Genomic DNA, 18,322 nt, shown 5'->3' with positions numbered 1-18,322 from the left:
TCTTGGGTAGTACATTTAAATGCCTGATGTCCCCACCTGGAGTTCTTCAGAGATGCAAACAGCCCACTGGAGGAAACAACACCCACAAAATTCTGGGCTTGCACTTTCAGGCTCCCTGGGGGGTCAAGGCCCACCCCAAGCAAGCTGGAGGCAGAAGTGTGATGTAAATTTTTTTATCCTCAGAGTGGAAGCCCGAAGGCAGGCCCCACAGGCATTCTGTTTACCGTTTCAACGGAAATCAGGAATTACAGACCAGAGTCAAGTTAAGTCACCTTTGTACTTCCCTGTGAATTGTCCTATGAATTGTGCCCAGTCTGTCTCCCTGTGCTGATTAGCTGTAAAGCTCATTTAAAAAAAAAAAAAAAAAAAAAAAATCCAGCCTGGACTGGTCAGAACTGCCAGGTGGGGAGAGTATACTCCTGCCAGCAGTAGGCCTGCGGGGAGAGGCCCTCTGGGCCGAGTGGAGGGTGCAGAGAGCAGGCGGGGAGGAAAGGAGTCTGGGCGCGGAGGAGGGAGGCGCCGGGGCTCAGAGGGGAAAGCCCTTAGAAAGTTGCTTCTACTGCCACTTACGGAGCTCCCGGAGGCGCACGGGCAGGGTCCTTAGAAAGGCAGTGGACAAGCCCTGTGGAAGAGGGTTGTGAGGACCGGATGAGTATAAAGGGTTCTCCACATCGACAAGAGCATTAGGTATCAGAAGTTCTGCTGTCTATAGAACTCGTGGATAATAGTAGCAATAGTTACCACTAATTGAGCACAGGAATAGTGCTTAGAAAAGCGAACACTCCATATATGTCAGGCACTGTGTCCGGTTTTTCACACACACACACACACAAGCACACATATACATGATACAAACACATCTCACTCACTGGTTCTTCAAAGAAGTCTGACCAGGTCAGTTCCATTATTTCTATTTTCTGTTGGAGGAAATGATCTCCAAGAGGTTATATATGCAGCAAAATATAATTTGCAGGTGAGTACTTTGGACATTCTCTGAAGATCTCACTTCCTCTTAAACTTAAGCTACTCTAATAAAACTGGATATTGAGGCAGTATTGTTTATTCTTCTCTAGTGTTATAAACTCTGGAGCCAGACTGGGTTTGAATCCCAAATAGTGCCTGCCCCACAGAATGCCCCACAGAATGCGTATGAGGCTGTATTAGCTAATATGCAAAGTTCTGGGCACGGTGCCTAGAATACAGTAAGTGCTCAATAAAAGTTGGCCACTACTGAAGACCTACATTAGGTCACAAGTAGCAAGGTAAGAGTGGAAGGACTATTACGTACAGCAAAGGAAACTGAAAGCTAATAACCTTCACAGCAGAAGGGAAATGTGGAAAACAAATACCCAAGCGCGTAAGTGGAAATGTATTTGATTGGAGAAGAGCATAATAACAATATGTTATATACGTAACACAAGTATGTATATAACATATGACCCTCCGGTCCCCAGATAACATCACACACTCATAACCAGGTTAGGGTGAAGGAATGGACCTGGGGTAATGTCTGTAACATTTTTTAAAAAAATCTGTAACATGTAAGACAATTACCAAACTGAAGAATGAGGATTCATTCACATTTCTTCAATAGAGCATCATTACAGGTTAGCAAAATTCTTTTGTTGTTGTTGTTTTAAGATTTTATTGATTTATTTGGCAGAGAGAGACACAGCGAGAGAGGGAACACAAGCAGGGGGAGTGGGAGAGGGAGAAGCAGGCTTCCCACTGAGCAGGGAGCCCAATGGAGGGCTTGATCCCTGGACCCTGGGACCATGACCTGAGCCACTTAACAACTGAGCCACTCAGGTGCCCCTTCTTTTTTTTTTTTTTTTTTTTGACAGGAAGTTGGATTTATTGGTGGGCATGAATATGACAGGATGGGATAGTGCCAGGTTCTCAGGAATGCAGAGCCCTCCATTTGTCCAAGGGACCATGGTCGGATATATTTTACCCCATAGCCAGCTGGGATAAGTCGCTTTTTAGCCACCACGTCTTCAAATTCATCCGCATTGAACTTAGTAAAGCCCCACTTCTTGGAGATGTGGATCTTCTAGCAGCCAGGGAACTTGAACTTGGCCCTCTGTAGGGCCTTGATCACAGGCTCCTTGTTCTGCAGCTTGGTACTGATGGACATGATGACTTGGCGAATGTGGACCCTGGCTACTGTGCCCTGGGGGTTTCCAAAGGCACCCCACATACCTGTCTGCAGCCTAAACTGGAGATAGCCATAAGGTCCGACCTCAGCATCCACTGAAAGGGCTGTCTCCAAGGTCCCTATGGAAACCCATACAATCAACAGGCTGCATAGAGTACCGAGGAGGCCATGGCACACTGGGCCCCCACAGACAAAGAGCACAGTCGGCTTAATTGACTGCAGATCTTTTTTTTTTTTAAAGATTTTATTTATCCGCTTGACAGACAGAGATCACAAGTAGGCAGAGAGGCAGGCAGAGAGAGAGAGAGAGAGAGAGGAGGAAGCAGGCTCCCTGCTGAGCAGAGAGCCCGATGTGGGGCTCGATCCCAGGACTCTGGGATCATGACCTGAGCCCAGGCAGAGGCCCAACCCACTGAGCCACCCAGGCGCCTCAGATCTTTTTTTTTTTAATGAAGATTTTATTTAGGGGCGCCAGCGTGGCTCAGTAGGTTGGGTGTTGGCCTTGGGCTCCGGTCATGATCCTGGGGTCCTGGGAGTGAGCCCTGCGTTGGACTGCTAGCTCAGCAGAAAGCCTGCCTCTCCCTCTCCCTCTGCCCCTCTCCCATCTGTGTTCCCTCTCTCGCTGTCTCTCTCTGTCAAATAAACTCTTTTTTTTTTTTTTTTTTTTAAAGATTTTATTTATTTATTTGACAGAGAGAGATCACAAGTAGGTAGAGAGGCAGGCAGAGAGAGAGAGGAGGAGGAAACAGGCTCCCCGCAGAGCAGAGAGCCCGATGCGGGACTCGATCCCAGGACCCTGAGATCATGACCTGAGCCGAAGGCAGCGGCTTAACCCACTGAGCCACCCAGGCGCCCTAAACTCTTAAAAAAAAAAAAAAAGAAAAGAAAAGAAAAAGATTTTATTTCCTTACTTGAGAGAGAGAGAGAGATTACAAGTGGGGAGGAGGGTCAGAAGCAGGCCCCCCACTGAGCAGGGAGCCTAACTTGGGCCTTGATCCCAGGATCATGACCTGAGCCAAAGGCAGCCACCTAACTGGCTGAGTTCCCCAGGCACCCCTAGGTTAGCTTAATTCTAATCCTATAGTCTAACAAATCAATTTAGGAAAATGTTGGATTGGGCCTTCCTTAGTTTTGTCAAATATAAATTTTATAAAATTAAAATATATTTGTTTTTTTCAAACTTATTGGCATTTGTTTCAAGTGGAATTGGATTTAATGAAAGTAGACTATTATTTAATATTAAATACTGAAGTGACAATAAGTCTTGAGGATAAAAATGTAGACATAATCTTAATTGAGTGAATTAGCTATTACTATTACTATTGATAGATGCTTTTTGGCCAATTGTATCTAAAATAGAAATTATTTCATAATAAAGGTAAATGTGTATGTAACACAAATGGACCCTCTATTATGGAGTATGGGCATCGAGAGAATTAAGTTAGGACCATGCTGTGTGCTGAAATGCTACCCCTTGCTGCGGGGGAACAGGTGCTGTTTGAATGGAAGTATTCTTTTTTTTTTTTCTAAATTAAGCTCCAGGCCCAATGCGGAGCTTGAACTCACGACCCTGACAACCAGATACCTCTGAAGGGAAGTATCCTTGATTTTAAACCAAAAACTAGGCTCCGTGAGGGTGGGTTTCAGGAAGGTTGTCAGGACCTCTCCCTTGCCCTGACTCTTGGCTGGGTCTTACGGAAATTAGATGACTACCCCTCTCTCCCACTAGACTTGGCTCTGAGAAGGGTCTTGCATTTTCTTCTGCCCCCGCTCCTAGCACCGAGCACGAGAAATGATTGCTGGATGTGGGAGTAAGGAGGGCCCCATCTTCATCAACGGTCCACGAGCCAGGAATTCAGGGACCCCGTGAACTGCAGGCAGAGGATCAACAAACTTTCCTAATAACCAGTTTACTGGCTGACATCACTCTTACTCTCTGTATGTTTCCCTGTGGCATCTCCTAGCAGATAGCTTTAGTTAGGCTGAGCTGTGTACCTGATTCACAGCCACTGGTTCCCAGCCTTGGAGGGGAAACAGTGCCTCTTAGAGGCCAACATGCCAGTGGCAGCAGTAATGTGTTAGGGACCTGAAAAGATACACCTTGGGGAATAGATGTAATGGTCCAGGTGACCATCTCCGCTGGGATCATCTCTAAGCTTCAAGTCTGGAAGGCTTGGGTTGCATGGGTGACTCAGTGGGTTAAAGCCTCTGCCTTCGGTTCAGGTCATGATCCCAGAGTCTTGGGATCAGAGCCCCGCACTGGGCTCTCTACTTAACAGGGAGCCTGCTTCTCCCTCTGCCTGCCTCTCTGACTACTTGTGATCTCTGTCAAATAAATAAATAAAATCTTAAAACAAAACAAAACAAAAAAAAACCTTTAAAGTTTGGAAGGCTTATTTTTATTTAAAATTGTCTTTAAAAATTTTTTCTTTAAGATTTATTCGAGGGGCACCTGGGTGGCTCAGTGGGTTAAAGCCTCTCCCTTCGGCTCAGGTCATGATCTCAGGTCCTGGGATCGAGCCCCGCATCAGGCTCTCTGCTCAGCAGGAAGCCTGCTTCCTCCTCTCTCTCTGCCTGCCTCTCTGCCCGTTTATGATCTCTCTCTGTGTCAAATAAATAAATAAAATCTTAAAAAAAAAAAAAGATTTATTTGATACAGAGAGAGAGAATGCCTGAGCAGGGGAAGGGGCAGAGAGAGATTCCCCGCTGAGCACAGAGCACAGAGCCCTACACAGGACTTGATCTTTCGACCTGGAGATCATGACTGATATCATGACCCCAGCCAAAGGCAGATGCTTAACTGACTGAGCCACCCAAGTGCCCCTCCATTAACTGTCTTAATAATGCTACTTTCTCCCATTAAAATTTTTTTTAACAGAATCATGTATTCCAAAGGTTGCTAGCCTGTTAATTATGATTCCCTTCAATAGTAACTTGGATCTAAAGTCTGAATATTTGTGGGCGCCTAAGTGGTTCAGTCGGTCAAGTGTCTGGCTTCCACTCAGGTCATGATCCCAGGGTCCTAGGATCAAGTTCCACATCGGGCTCCCTGCTCCATGGGGAGACAGCTTCTCCCTCTACCTTTCCTCCCTGCTCACGACCTCTCTCTTTCCTACACTCTCAAATGTATAAAATCTTTTTTTAAAAATCTGAATATTTGTGTCACCACCCTCCAACCCCCCCCCCATTCATACGCTGAAATCCTAACCCCAAATGTGATACTACAGATGATGCCTTTGAGACGTTTGCCTATGAGGGCTCCAAATGGGATTTGTATCCTTACAAAGGTAACCCAAGAAAGCACTTTTGTTCCTTCTGCCATGTGAGGACACAGCAAGAAGCCAGCCCTCTGTGAACCAGAGAGGAATCTGCCACCACCTTGATCTTGGACTTCCCAGCCTCCAGGACTGTAAGAAATAAATTCTTGTTGGTTTTGAGCCACCCAGCCGCTGGCATTCTGTTATAGCCACTCAAATGGAGGAAGACACTTGGGTAATAGTAAACCAGCTCTGCTCACCCTTGGCTTCGATTTTATGAGAGGCTATAAGCTAAAGTTGGCCAGCTCAGTTTCACGGCAGCGAGAAAGTTTCTTGATCATCCCACCACACACCAGGTACTGTGCCAGCTGCTAAGCACCGAGCTATTACTGAACACTAACAATGACTTATATAAATGGCAAAGTGTAGTGTCCGTTTGGACTGCTTCTGGAGTTGGAGGATGGTTCCACATGAGAGAGAGAGAGAGAGAGAGCGCAACCTTCCCTTGTCCCCATGTGTTCTGGCAAGAACACTGCTTTTTCACAGACTGGAAACAACTGGGCAACAATGTTACTGGGTGGACTTTGTAACCCACTGGTCAGTATTCCCCTTCCCGCAAATGATCTACTTCCCCAGGCGCCTGGGTGGATAGGTCGGTTCAGTGTCTGCCTTCGGCTCAGGTCATGATCCCAGGGACCTGGAATCGAATCCTGCATCTGGCTCCCTGCTCAGAGGAGTCTGCTTCTCCCTCTGCCTCTGTGCTCTCTCCCATTCTCTCTCTCTATCTCTCAAGTAAATAAAAATCTTAAAAACAAAACAAAACAAAACACCAACAACAATCTATTACCCCCAAAATGAGAGAGCTTAGCCTGAGGAAGTAGGTGGCAGGGTTAATTTATGGCAGTTGTCAGGAACGGCCGATGAAACGATTGGGCTGGTGTGGGAAAGCAGGAGAAGGCACAGGCTCTGCATCAGGAACCTTGGATCAAAGCCCGGCCATTGAGTTTTGTGACCTTCAGCAAGTGACTTTACCTCCCTCCTTCGACTTTCCTCTCGCAAAAAGGGGATGAGAATAGCGATATTGAGGGTTGCCTGGGTGGCTCAGTGGGTTGGGCCTCTGCCTTTGGCTCAGATCATAATATCAGGGTCCTGGGATCGAGCCCCGCATTGGGTTACCTGCTCTGCAGGAAGCCTGCTTCCCCCTCTCCCACTCCTCCTGCTTGTGTTCCCTCTCCTGCCGTCTCTCTCTGCCAAATAAATAAATCTTTAAAAAAAAAAAAGTATCAAAAAGAAAGAGTTAACGGAGACAATATACACAGTGCTTAGTACAAGTACTTGTTGGTAGTAACTGCTGGTGTTAGGAGGTGAGACCAACTATACTACCCGCAGGTAAAACCGAAGCGCAATGAGTCTTCACAAGATACACAGACTCTTCTGACCTCCCACCCCACGTCCACTGTGTAAGCCCAGGTAACGAGAACACAGGTAATAATGAAACACTGATTAAGGACAGGTCCTACCTGGGCCACGAGAAACACCGACGCAAGCTGAGCCACTCAGACTTCCAGAGTCTTACTGAGTTCGTTACAAGGAGCGGGGCCCTGAGGTTCTGTTGAGTCTGGGCCAAGGCTGGGGCAGCAGCGAGCTAATGCCACTTGCAAGCTGCACATGGAGGCAGCAGAGGGGCCGTGAGTCAGCAGAGAAAGCATGGAGGAGGAGAGATGCAAGTCAGTGGATCGGACTCAGGGGAAAAAAGCCCAGAAAAGAGAATATGAAGCTTGACAAACCTGGACTGCAACACACATACACACACAGTACCCTGTCAGAGAACTGACTCCCCAGTTCTCATGAGGCTGGGCTGTACTTCTTGAGTATTTCCTTTAAGACTCCTCTACGTCCTGGGGCACCTGGGAGGCTCAGTATTGGCTGCCACTGGCTCAGGTCAAGATCCCAGGGTCCGGGGCTCAAGCCCCGCACCGGACTCCCTGCCCCACTGGGAAGCCTGCTTTTCCCTCTCCCACTCCCCCTGCTTGTGCTCCCTCTCTTGCTGGCTCTCTGCCAAATAAATAAATATAATCCTAAAAACAAAAAAATTAAATAAAAAATCCCCTATGTCCTTACAATAGACCTTTCTTTGACCTGCATTCTTTTTTATTGTTGTGGCTCCTTAAACAGGAGGGGCCGGGGACTGTCCTAGAACTCAACCCTTACAACCTTCCATTGTGCAATTTCAGAAAAAGAGGAACAGCGGGATCGCTGTGGATGAGGGAAAGGCTGAACCAGAGAGAGGATGTGGAGACTCAAGTGTAAGTGACAGAATACTGCCACCTGCAGAGCTCAAATTTCCTTAGTGAACTTTCACTTAAATATGCGAGCAAGAGGCAAGCTACCGAATAAGCAGAGGTCTGGCGTTTGTACCTCAAGGGACTGTTACTCTTTCTTTCTTTAAAATTTATTTATTGGGGTGCATGGGGTGGCCCAGTTAGTTAAGTGCCCAACTCTGGTTTTGGTGAGGTCACAATCTCAGAATCGTGAGATCGAGCCCCATGGGGGGCTCTGTGTGGGCATAGAGTTGGCTTAGGATTCTCTCTCCCCCTCTGCCTCTCCTTTCCTCCCCAGACCACTCTCGCACCCCCCACACACTCTTGCTCTCTTTATATCTAAAATAAATAAAGAGTAAGGTGCCCCTTACTATTTCTTTATTTATACCTTACTCATTTGTGGGGGAGATGGTATACTCTAGTAAGAATATTTGACAGGGGCGCCTGGGTGACTCAGTGGGTTAAAGCCTCTGCCTTTGGCTCAGGTCATGATCCCAGGGTCCTAGGACAGAGCCCAGCATCGGGCTCTCTGCTCAACAGGGAGACTGCTTCCTCCTCTCTCTGCCTGCTTTCTGCCTACTTGTGATCTCCGTCTGTCAAATAAATAAATAAAATCTTAAAAAAAAAAAAAAAGTATTTGACAATGAGAAGGATTTGGGAAGACCACAGACATATATCCCTCTATGTTCCAGAATCTGGAATATCCAGGTTATAAGGACTCTCAAAAAGACTTGGGTGCAAAGAGAAGGAAGAAATGTTGTTCCTAAACTTGGGAAGACTGTTGGATCTTTCCCCAAGACAAACTCAATATTGTATTAAGGGTAAGATTTGTTTCCAGAATCTTATCATTGTTCTTTTCTCAATGTGTCCTTCCTAAGTTACTGTTGTCACAGGACAGGCATCCTGCCTACTCTGAAACCCACGCAAGTCTTCCCTTCCTGAATATTACCTACTGGTCCTCTCTGTAATTAAAATGTTTATTCTTGCAAAGCACGACTCTAATTTAGCACTTAAGATATATGACAGAAAAAAAGATGGATTAATTTATGCTAATATATAAAGGACTGTTTAGTCTAATAGATGATGTACTCTACCCACGGATATTTGCATTTTTTTTTTTTTTTCTAGAGAGGAGAACGAGTGGGAGGAGGGGCAGAGGCAGAAGCAGACTCCCTGTGGATCATGACCAGAGCTAAAGATAGATGCTTAACAGACTGAGCCACCCAGGTGTCCCCAATATTTGCACTTTATTGTATTTTATTTTTTTGACATTTGCACTTTAAAAGAAGTTTTTTTTTTTAAGATTTTGTTTATTTATTTGACAGAGAGAGACATCACAAGTATGCAGAGAGGCAGGCAGAGAGAGAGTGGGAAGCAGGCTCCCTGCGGAGCAGATAGCCTGATGCGGGGCTCGATCCCAGGATCCTGAGATCATGACCTGAGCCGAAGGCAGAGGCTTAACCCGCTGAGCCTCCCAGGTGCCCCGATATTTTTTGATCCAAAAGGTCAAGTCCTTCTTAGCATAATTTTGTGCACCGAAATCATCGTACTGGGCAGGTATTTTTTGATCCAGAGGAAATCATTCTACTGGGCAGGTATTTTTTGATCCAGAGGTCTTTCCAGGGCCTTCCATGGTCTTTCCATGGTCTTCCCCTACTAGAATATACATTGCGTAAAGGCAGACATTGTTGTCTGTCTCTAATCACTGATGAATCTTTAAAGCTGGATTTGGACTGAATAAATGGTGATATCAGGATTCAAATCCAAGTCTGTCTGGCTTTAAAGTATAATGTTCATTCTGCTATATGAAATGGTCTTTCTCTTATAATGTATCATGTCACCTACCTTAAGAGGAAAAGAGAAGAGAAATAAAGGAAAGGAATAAGAGAGATGGCGTCAAAATAGATGAAATGAAATACAGGCTCAGACATTAGCTGCAACCTGGGGCCCGCTGGCTTCTTCTTCCAAGCAAATCGATAGTTTTCTCAGGGCTCCAGTTGTTTCTCTTCCAAAACGGTTTCTATTTATTATCTTTCCTAAGTTTCTTATTATTTGTGATTTTTTTAATTTTTAATTTTATTTTTTAGACTTTTATTTTTTAAAAGACTTTATTTAATTATTTGACAGAGAGAGCAAGCATAAGCAGGGGGAGTGGGAGGGGCAGAAGCAGCCTCCCCGCTGAGCAGAGAGCTGGATGCAGGGCTCCATCCCAGGAACCCTGGGATCATGACCTGGGCCCAAGGCAGATACTCAACTAACTGAGCCGCCCAGGCGCCCTTATTTGTGATTTTTTAAAAAAAACATGCTTGTTAAAAAAATAATTATCCAGTGGAAATTATGGAACAGTTGAAAGAAAACCATTACATAGGATCTTCCTACCAAAATACAACCACTCTGAATTCACACCTTGCTACATTTTCTTCTAGGTGTCTTCCTATGCTTATATTTTTATTATTTTTAGAAGATTTTTATTTATCTGAAAGAGAGGGAACACGTACACGAGTAGGGAGAGAGGAAGAGGGAGAGAAAGAATCTGGAGCAGACTCTCACTTGAGCTTGGAACCCTACTCAGGGCTCAATCTCAGGACCCTGAGATCATGGCCTGAGCCAAACTCAAGAATCAGTTGCTTAACCCACTGAGCACTGAGCCACCTAGGTGCCTCCCTATTATATATATATATATATATATATATATATATATATATATATATACATTTTTAAAAGATTTTATTTATTTCTTTGACACAGAGAGAGAGATCACAAGTAGGCAGAACAGCACAGAGAAAGCGAGGAGGAAGCAGGCTCCCTGCTGGCAGAGAGCCTGATGTAGGGCTCGATCCCAGGACCCTGGGATCATGACCTGAGCTGAAGGCAGAGGCTTAATCCATTGAGCCACCCAGGCGCCCCTTATATTTTAAACTTAGCTATGATCATTCAGTACATATAATTTAAATCCTGATTTATTTTTTCTACCATCACTTTTTTGTTCCATACTGATATTATTCCCTGATGTTCAGTGTAAAATCCTCAGTTAAATGAAGTGAGACTTTGCTGCCCATTGGTATTAAATTTTCATAATCTTACATACTGATTCTGTGACAAGGGAATTTTAAAATTCCAAGTCTTATTGGCAGAGGGAAAAAAGTTTCCCTCTCTCTGTTAAATATTTTAGAACTGCAAGAAATCAATAAAACATACAGTTGTGTTTATTTATAAGACTGAACAAATGCCATTATTCTCGAACCATTTTCTCCTCCCAGGGCTTCCCAAATTATCATCACTTGGGGAATGAAGAGCCATTGCCCCAGAGAAGAACAAATGTTTTAGACTCTAAGAAGGTGATCAGCACAAATATATATAAATTTGAATCGAGTTCTTATTTAATATACACGTAATGCTGTCCTAGTAAATGGTCCTAGGACCAACCACTCTACAGTCATGTAGATTAGTACAGCATAGAGGTAGTTTTAGTTGTATAGCTCAAGGGATGCCGGAAATACAGAATTTCCAAATCAGTAAAAGGTAACTAAGGTTTAGGGACTATTTATTACCTGTTCTATTCATCACCTGTGTGACTACAAATGATTAAAACCCAAACAAATTAATAAAAACTTGTCCCCACAAGTTGGGGAGGGGTATTTTTTTTTTTAAAGACTTTATTTATTTATTAGACAGAGAGAGATCACAAGTAGGCAGAGAGGCAGGCAGAGAGAGATGGAGAAGCAGGCTTCCAGCGGAGCAGAGAGCCTGATGCGGGGCTCGATCCCAGGACCCTGAGATCATGACCTGAGCCCAAGGAAGAGGCTTAACCCACTGAGCCACCCAGGCGCCCCTAGGGAGGGGTACTTTTAAGTACCAGCCAAGTTACTAGCTTCTTGGGGGCCGTTTTACAAGCATTATTTAATCCTTACAATGATGCTCCTGGGTTGGCAAGTTGCTTACTGCGTGTTTCTTCTTCCTTCTTTACTGTAAGAATCTTTGATTCTCTGACCTTTCACCTTTGCCCTTCTCCGGGAATGAGGCCGCCACGCCGAGGTGAAGCAGCCATCTCGTCCCCACAAAGGCCGAAGGCTCAAGCCGGGGACGGCTGAGCAGAAAGCGTCCGACCTAGACTGCAGATGACTTCTCGGAGCTACTCTGTGCCAGCGCCGCTCTTCCTTCCTCCTAATTTGTCTAAGACACTCCTTGGTTTCCCGCTGTTGCACACAGCCATCCCACCTGGGACAGCCGACTGAAGTCACTTCCCCAAGGCGACACTGTCCGAAAGTGGCAAGACGAGAATGAAAACCCAGGTGTGTCTTGGTCTGCAAAAAAAACTTGTCTTTCTGGCCTCTGCCATGCTGAAGCCCAGGCTTCTCTCTCTGGGAAATAAAAAGAAGGATTTCTAACCTTCCTGGATGATAGACACGCTTAGAGCGGCACCTGTCACGGAGGACAGACACCCAGTGTTTGCTGAGTCAGGAGTTCAAGGACCCAAGTACAACTGTTTTCAGTATTCAGCTCTACAGAGCTATTTTAAGTGCTGAGGGGAAAAAAAAAAAAAAACAAAAAAAAAAAAACCCAACAACCAACTGTTTCTGTGGGTGTACTACTCTAGCTGCAGAAATGAGTCAGCAGTTTCATTGAGTTTCTCAGCTCTCTCGCCGCTCTGTCCCCCTCCTCTTCTCTGCCTCCCCTCTCCTTCCTAGAAGGCCTTCTCATCTCACCAGTGGGCCCCTGCAAGCCCGGCTCCCTACCCCAGCCCACCCCCCAAAAAGGGGGCCGGGGCATATGGATTCCGCAAGAAAAGCTCTATGAACAGAGCGGCTCATTCTGCTGGGAAGAGAGGAGTAAGCCCACGGGAGGGGCCATCCTTTCCAGACCGGCAGGGAAAAATCAAAAACAGGGAGCTGAGCAGCAGTCCAGAGGAGCAGATGCGAAAAGCTCCAGGCAGGGGAGTTAAAGCTGCAGGAAGGTACTGATTCCTCGCCAGACTTGCAAGGACACAGCAGGGCTTGGAATCGCTCATTTCTATTGCAAGCAAATGTGTTAAATGTGTACTTTGGACTGGTTTGATAAGGTCTGAATTGTGAACTTTCAAAAAAACAAAGATCTTGAGACGTACTATACCATGCCATAAGTACCAAAGTACCAGGAGAGTCATTTTGCTCTGACCCAGATACTAGAACCAGACCTAGATAGCCGGGCCCTCACAGGAAGGAGACTGGCTGTGGCAAGGACCTATTGGGACCTTGGACTCTGAGCTACTTAGGAGTCGCTATTCACATACCTGGGAGAGAGGGAGCGGTTTGGGGACTTGGGTCTGGGGCGCGTGGGTGCGGCAGGGTGTGGTCCTGCTCTGGAAAACCGCGGGTGTATGGGAGAACTGGAGAACAAGCCGCAGCCCTTCCAACTCTTCACGCTACCTACAGCTGGCGAGGGAATGGTCAGGCCAAAGAGGAGACTTTTCTTTGCCTCTCTGTGCTCCCGATCTTCTAATCGTCCATTTCTCTGCACTGGACACCTGAGCCCCTGGCAGAGAACTGGATCCACACCCAACTCTCCCTTCTTTTCTCAAATCGTCTGCCTATGTCATTTCTGGGCTCTTCAGCTCATATCGGCAAGTGACTGAGCCCACCCCCAATTATGTGTGCTGTATTCAACAACCACAGGCTACTGGCACCTTATGGTCAACTTCACTGAAGGGCTGGAAATGGGAAGAGAATGGACTTTGGAGGTGTGGGCTGGCTTTTGAGAAGTTCTGGTCCAGGTCAGCTAACCATCCTGCTGGCCTGAAGGCCCAGTCTACCGTCACAGACTGTTTTCCAATCTGAAGAGTCACCCTACAGAGTCCCCTGGCATCCTGTCTCCATACATGTACTCACTTGGGCCGCAGACTCAGGCAAATGAATTAGGTCAGCTTCAACTTGCTCCGGGATCCCGGATTGCTGGTAGAGGTGGCAGTGACTCCACAATAAACCATCTCAAGCTTCCCTGGGATCTTGGCAGCAGCTAGTATCGTGAACTTCAAAGGATTTGGTCTCGCTATGGACTGCAGTAATGAAAAAACCCCATTCTAGCTGTTCTAGACCTGCCTGTTCGGCTAGCCAGAAGGTTTGGGGGGAGATGGTGGGTGTGGTAGGGAACTGACTGCAACTTCTCCAGGGTGGGCAAGAGCACCGGGGCTTGGATCCGATAAATCCGTCCCCCAATAAATAGTTTAATAAAAAGTCCTTTTGGAATTGAAAATGGGATTTCCCAATGTAGATGTCTCCTAAGTAAGCAATTCTGCTTATGGTATTTTCTCAAAAATGGAAACACACCTGGACTGCAGTTTTGTTTTGCTGTTTTTTTTTAAAGGGTAAAGATACAGCTTTGCTTGTCGACGGAAACACAATGCAAAGTGAAATTGCTTTTATTACATAATGCAATATGATCTTTGAACCTTTTGCAGAGCAACAGAACCGAGGCTAGCAATAGGCTAGTAGCATTGCTGGGAAAGTATTTTTCCAAAAAAAAATTGGCCAATAGTCAAGTCCATTAGGGCATAGTGAGCATCTATTGTTTTTCCTATCCTGATAAAATTTCCCCTGGCACAGTATTCCAGAATTCCTTTGAAGAAAGTCCCTGTTCCTGCTCTTATGCCTTCTGCTTTGAGATGAACTGAGGACTCACTGCTGGCTTTGGAGGTAGACACATGAATCAAGGTCCATCAGTGTATCTCACACACTAGGCTACACAACTTGACCCAACACATGGGCACATGACTCAGCCAGATGCCAAGAGTCATGAGAGAGCTTAGGAGTCTTCCCTGGTAAACTTGGATCTGGGAGATTATAGGACTGACAGCCGTCTTGGCCCTGTGTGGAGCCAGAGAAAAAAACTGATAAAAGAGCAGAGCCCAGGGACACCTGGGTGGCTCAGTGGGTTAGGCCTCTGCCTTTGGCTCAGGTCATGATCTCAGGGTCCTGGGATCGAGTCCCGCATCATCGGGCTCTCTGCTTGGCAGGGAGCCTTTCTGCTTCCTCCTCTCTCTCTCTCTGCTTGCCTCTCTGCCTACTTGTGATCTCTCTCTGTCAAATAAATGAAAAAAATCTTACAAAAAAAGAGCAGAGCCCAGAAATAGAGAAAACCCAGATCCTGAGGACATTGTCTTGATGCCCCCAGATTAAACCATATCTAAACTAACAGTCTTTCCAGTAACATCAGTCAATATAGTTTCAGTTAAGCACAATTATAGAGTAATATCTTTATATGTTCAGTTTTTAAGAAAATGATCGCGTACACCAGACGATCTGGGATCTGGCTCTCCACTCTAATCTTTACTGAGTTCTTACTATGATTTAGGTATTCAAGTATTTCTTCTGAAAGATTTATGTATTTTAGGGGTGCCTGGGTGGCTCAGCAGTTAAGGGTCTGCCTTCAGCTCAGGTCATGATCCCAGGGTCCTGGGATTGAGCTCTGCATCAGGCCCCCCGCTCAGTAGGAAGTCTGCTTCTCCCTCTCCCACTCTCCCTGCTTTTATTCTGTTTCTCACTGTGTCTCTCTCTGTCAAAAAATAAGTATAATCTTTAAAAAAAAAAAAAGATTTACATATTTTGGAGAGAAAGAGTACGCACAGGCGAGTGCGTGCAGGGGTGGGGTGGGGGTGAGCAGAGGAAGTGGGAGAGAGGAACTTTAGCAGATCTCAAGTCAGGGCTCTATCTCATGACCCGGAGATCGCTACCTGAGCTGAAACCAAGAGCTGGCTGCTCCACTGAGGGCACCACCCAGGGGCCCCTCAGATATTAAGTATTAGGCACATTCAAGATATTCTCTAATAAAATCCTAACAACCACCTTTACTTCCTTTCAAAACAGGTAGAGCAGGAATTTGAACCCTAGACTCTAGAGCACATGAGGCTGCTTGACTAATGTGAGTCCATGCCTTGGCTACATTTCTCATCTCTTAAGGGACGTGGCTGCCCAAAATTTGAGCCTCTCAATCTTTTTGTTCAAATGAAATAGGCAATGTAAACAAATGAAATTGATAGAGTGGAACAGGATGGGGCCCAGAACCTTCTTTCTTGCATCCTCCTCTCCTAAGGAATTCTTAGGACTTTGAAAAAATATTTTGAGGGGCGCCTGGGTGGTTCAGTTCGTTAAGCATCTGCCTTCAGGTTATGACCCCGGAGTCCTGGGACTAAGCCCCCCACCCCCCATCAGTTTCCCTGCTCGGCAGGGAGTCTGCTTCTCCCTCTGCCCCTCCCCCTGCTCACTCTCTCTCTTTCTGTCTCATAAATAAATACAATTTTTAAAAAAATAAAAAACAATTTTTGAAAAGAACTTCATGGGACCCAATATGGAGGAAGGTATGTACACCCTCTGCATACCCGCACGGAACAGTCTCTAAAATATATTAAATGGGATGAAGATGTAGAACAGCATATACAATGTGCTACATTAATTTATGTTATTTTTTAAAAGAGAAAGACAGAGGGCGATTTTGATATCTGGAAGGATAAACAAGAACGGTTTTCACTGATCGCCTGAGTAGCCACGGAATACAGTAGGGCAACTTTTTACTATATGCCCTATTGTGCTTTCCATTTTGACCATGTGAATGTATCACCTGTCTTAGAAAAAGGAGGAGGAAGGGAAGGGGAGGAGAAGGAGGAAGAGGAAGAGGAGAAGAACAGGGAGGAGAAGAAAACCACTTATGAGTGTGAATCTCCAAGCACGGTAAGCGGGCCACTGGGAGGTCGAGATGGTTCTCCCAGTGGGCTGAGATCTAGTCCCCAAAATATAAATTCTTTCTCCCACCCAACATTTACCGTCACATATGACTAAACATGAGCTATTAAGATAGTGATTAAAGGCCAACAAAATATTCGTCAAGTAAAAAATGAGCACGTTAATAACATTTTCTGGGGACCCCGGTGCAGACTCTGCTGAGGAAGTCGGCTGCCACACAATGCTGAGCAACGCTGCAGAATTTCTGCTCCGAGGCACACAGGCTGAAAGCAGGAATTTCCTCGCCTCGGGAATTCATTCACCCAGAGTTACCAAGTGCTCAGTACGTGTCAGATACTGTGCTCAGCGCTGAGGACAAAGCATTTCACGAAAGGACTAAAATCACTGCCCGTATGGACTTACATCTTGCTGGCAATGAGGACAGAGACAATAAACAAGATAAAGATGTAAAATACATACTGTACTCCATTAGTGCTACAGTGAATATTTTTTTCACATTTTATGAAACCTGAAAGTGGGATGTATCTTTCGGTAGATGCATGTGACAGCTGGCAGGGCTTAATTTTTTTCTTTCTCTGAGGGGCTCTTAATGGTGTCTTAGATCTGATGAAATACAGGAAAATACTACAGATGGGGGCATACCGTCCCAGACTGACAAGGGCTACAGAGAACAATAAGCAGAGCAGAGGGAGAAAGAGTATGAGGAAACTGCAACTTACAACAGTCGGCAGAGATCTGGGTAACATTTGAGCAGAATTAAACAGGTGAAGGAGCGAGCCATTCATTCCTCTGTCCGGGTGGAACAGCATCCCCAATACGGGAAAAGAACAAGGGGGGAGGGGAGAGTAAGTTTCAGAAACACAACCTGCTAGTGTGGCAGAAGTGGAGGGAATGTAGCCGGAGAAGAGGTTGGGGAGAAGCGGGGGGGCCAGATTACATAGGGACTTGATCATTGCCTTTAGTGTACAAGAGGCTGGGTAGCATTGTAGCTAAGAGCGCAGGCTTTGGAGCCAGATCTTGGATTTATGCCCTACATTTGCCACTTCCTAGCTATATGACATCAAACAAATTACTCTCTTCCTGTTTCACCATCTGTAAAATGGGGCTATTGTCACTACCTACCTCATGAGGTTGCTGTGAGGATTAAGTGAAGTATTTCACGTAAAACACTTTGGATAGACAGAGCCTGGTAAATAAGGCGTACCACCTATGTGTTTAATATTGTTATTCTTGATTGGTTATGAATTTTGATAGCTGTCTCATCCTTAGTAATTTATTTTTCTCTCTGTTGTTTGGTTAAGGGCTAGTAATGCGTAATTGTATCAACAATGCTTTGCGGGGGCCCTTGGCTGGTATGCAACTCTTGATCTCTGGGTCATGAGTTCGAGCCCCACATTGTGCAGAGTTGGCTTAAAAAAAAGCAAAACAAAACAAAGTTCTGCAGTAATTAGTCTCTGAACACCTGTGTATGGTATATTTCTTTTTTTTTTTTTTAAGATTTTATTTATTTATTTGACAGACAGAGATCACAAGTAGGCAGAGAGGCAGGCAGAGAGAGAGGAAGGGAAGCAGGCTCCCCGCTGAGCAGAGAGCCGAGAGCCCAATGGGGCTCGATCCCAGGACCCTGGGATCATGACCTGAGCTGAAGGCAGAGGCTTTAACCCACTGAGCCACCCAGGCGCCCCAGTATATTTCAAGTACAAATTATCATTTCATCTTTCTAAGCAGGTATAGATAATACTCCATCACACCACCATCCCCCCAACCAAAAAACAATCTTGTGCAATTATGTTCCATTGCTTAGTTGAATTTGCCAGGAGAAAGTTAGGATGGGGAAAGGGGGCCACTGCAGAGACACTGAAGTAGGGGATTGTA

The 18,322-nt window shown here is 45.6% G+C and overlaps 1 pseudogene; it reads right to left on the bottom strand.

The window, feature by feature from the left end:
* Positions 1–2,260: 2,260 nt before the first annotated feature.
* On the bottom strand, positions 2,261–2,380 carry LOC131823008 (small nucleolar RNA SNORA70; annotated as a pseudogene).
* Between the last annotated feature and the right edge of the window lie 15,942 nt (positions 2,381–18,322).

Source organism: Mustela lutreola, chromosome 1 (assembly GCF_030435805.1).
Source record: "Mustela lutreola isolate mMusLut2 chromosome 1, mMusLut2.pri, whole genome shotgun sequence".
Classification (NCBI taxonomy): Eukaryota; Metazoa; Chordata; class Mammalia; order Carnivora; family Mustelidae; genus Mustela; species Mustela lutreola.
This window is presented reverse-complemented; position numbering and strand designations above follow the sequence as displayed.